The sequence below is a fragment of the Austrofundulus limnaeus genome, unplaced genomic scaffold (genome assembly GCF_001266775.1).
Source record: "Austrofundulus limnaeus strain Quisiro unplaced genomic scaffold, Austrofundulus_limnaeus-1.0 Scaffold241, whole genome shotgun sequence".
Classification (NCBI taxonomy): Eukaryota; Metazoa; Chordata; class Actinopteri; order Cyprinodontiformes; family Rivulidae; genus Austrofundulus; species Austrofundulus limnaeus.
Window position 1 is genome coordinate 866,413 of NW_013952643.1, and position 3,032 is coordinate 869,444.

Below are 3,032 nucleotides of genomic sequence, written 5' to 3' on the forward strand. Positions count from 1 at the left end.
CAGCTAGACATCTAAACAGCTAGACAGCTAAACAACTTGACAGCTAAACAGCTAGACAGCTAGACAGCTAGACATCTAAACAGCTAGACAGCTAAACAACTTGACAGCTAAACAGCTAGACAGCTAGACAGCTAGACATCTAAACAGCTAAACAACTTGACAGCTAAACATCTAAACAGCTAGACAGCTAAACAACTTGACAGCTAAACAGCTAGACAGCTAGACAACTAGACAGCTAAACAGCAAAAGGGCTAGACAGCTAAACAACTAGACAGCTAAAAAGCTAGACAGCTAAACATCTAGACAGCTAAACAGCTATACAGCTAGACAACTAGACAGCTAAACAGCTAAACAACTTGACAGCTAAACAGCAAAAGGGCTAGACAGCTAAACAACTAGACAGCTAAAAAGCTAGACAGCTAAACATCTAGACAGCTAAACAGCTATACAGCTAGACAACTAGACAGCTAAACAGCTAAACAACTTGACAGCTAAACAGCAAAAGGGCTAGACAGCTAAACAACTAGACAGCTAAACAGCTAAACAACTTGACAGCTAGACAACTAGACAGCTAAACAGCAAAAGGGCTAGACAGCTAAACAGCTAGACAACTAGACAGCTAAACAGCTAGACAGCTAAACAGCTAAACAACTTGACAGCTAAACAACTTGACAGCTAAACAGCTAAACAGCTAGACAGCTAAACAGCTAGACAGCTAGACAGCTAAACAACTTGACAGCTAAACAGCTTGACAGCTAGACAACTAGACAGCTAAACAGCAAAAGGGCTAGACAGAACATCTAGACAGCTAAACAACTTGACAGCTAGACAACTAGACAGCTAAACAGCTAGACAGCTAAACAGCTAAACAACTTGACAGCTAAACAACTTGACAGCTAGACAACTAGACAGCTAAACAGCTAAACAGCTAGACAGCTAGACAGCTAAACAACTAGACAGCTAAACAGTTAAACAACTAGACAGCTAAACAGCTAGACAACTAGACCGCTAAACAACTTGACAGCTAAACAACTTGACAGCTAGACAACTAGACAGCTAAACAGCAAAAGGGCTAGACAGCTAAACAACTCGACAGCTAAACGGCTAGACGGCAAGACAGCTAAACAGCTAGACTGCTAGATAGCTAAGCAGCTAAACTGCTAGGTAGCTAAACAACTAGACAGCTAAAAAGCTAGATAGCTGGAAAGCTAGACTGCTAGGTAGCTAAACAGCTAGATAGCTGGACAGCTAAACAGCTTGACAGAAAAATCAGGTGTATGTAGACAGACACCTTCAAATTATTCTTTCTTGATAAACTGGCTCCAACAGACAAACATTTTCCTCCTTACAGAAAATATTATGTCTCACAGTAAACATCACCCGCACGCACGAGTTCATGGGAATCTCGAGGATTTTTCTGGTGCTTAATTGTGTTTTTATTACGTGCTGTGTTTTATATGAAGTCCCACCCTCTGTAAAAAATAAAAATAAGAAAAAAATCAGGCTTGAGGAGTTTGAATGTGCTGCTTATTTACAAGTGTGTGAAATTCCATTCAAACAAACAACAAACAGAAAAAGAACATGAGAAAGTGAGCGTCTGACTTTATTAAAACAACATGTTTACTTCTGTTCAAACTGCAGAATAAGGCAGCTGGAACAGTCAGCTCCCTGTTGTTGCTTCTAACAGTGATTTGCTGAAGGGGAAGGTGGAGTGATGATGGGTTTGCTTGTACTGTTAACAAAATATTAATAAATGAGCATTTCTGTGAGAAAACAAGCCTTTTGAAACTTCATTTGATATATGTCGTTTTTAATAAAAACATGAAAAGATTTGTCCCGAACAGCATTTAAACCCAGATCCATACAATCCACGGTCATGCCTCCACGCCGCCTGAGCCCGCATTTTATGAGGTGTCATGATTGGGCGTTCAATTACAGCAAATAAAAACTGTCCTTGAAATGACTAACAGGTTTTGAGAACACTTTTAATCATCGGAACTCGTTCCTATTTTCGTTTTACAGCAAGTCATGCCACTTCCTGTGTTTGGCCACCAAAGTTTTTCTTCTTCTTTTTTTTTTCTCTCCCAACACTGAGGTTCCACGTGTAATTAAACAGCCTAATTAAACGGCTGCTTCAGGAGCAGCAGCAGAGACGCTTCGGCTGCGATTAGAAGGCAAACGCTTCTTTTGGAMCTCCTGCTGGCTGTGAGCGAACATTAAAATGATCTAAGGTAGCAAAAAAGGGTTTTCACAATGTAATAAATAAATCACACATTAGTGTCGTCGTAGCAAACAGACAAATCTCCAGCATGAAAGGACGTGACACAAAATGTCAACAACATGAACTTCTTAACATAATAATACTTCCCACCAAGTTTCATTAAATTCCTTTAAAAGGTGGAAGAGGAGCTGAGCTGACAAGAAAACTACAACCCATTGGACATGTTCTATGTATTTATATATTTAAATTTATTTCGTATAGTTCAGTTCTGAGGAAACGTCTGAATTCTCTGCAGACTTGATCCATATTTCCCTCTGCACAGGCAGTAAAACGCAGCAGTTGTTTATCCATATATGATCCTCAACACAAACAGGTACACGCAGGATGGATCAAATGTTTATAGCCCTGCTTCCTCCACTTCCTGTCAGAGTACTGGACGAAAAAAAAAGACCAGGGCTCGGCTCGGACGTTCCCGTACTTACGGACCGCATCTAATACAATCACGGGGAGATGTTGAATCAGAAGCGACGYAAGAAAAAAAAAGAAAAGAAAATAGATCACATCAGGTTGTGGAGAGGCGTAACTGGGTTTAACGTTCATCAAGGGTCCACGCAGGGACGGTTCAGGACTGGAGCCAGAGCAAAGAGTGCTGGTTAATGTTGGGAGGTGGATCAGATAATGCAGCCCGTTACTTATAAAAAAATTATTTTGTATTAATAAAATGTTTCAGGTAAAAATATTTTTGTTATGCTTCCAAATATAAAAAAAAACAATTTGCTGATATACTGCAAACCCTTTGATCTTGATTCAG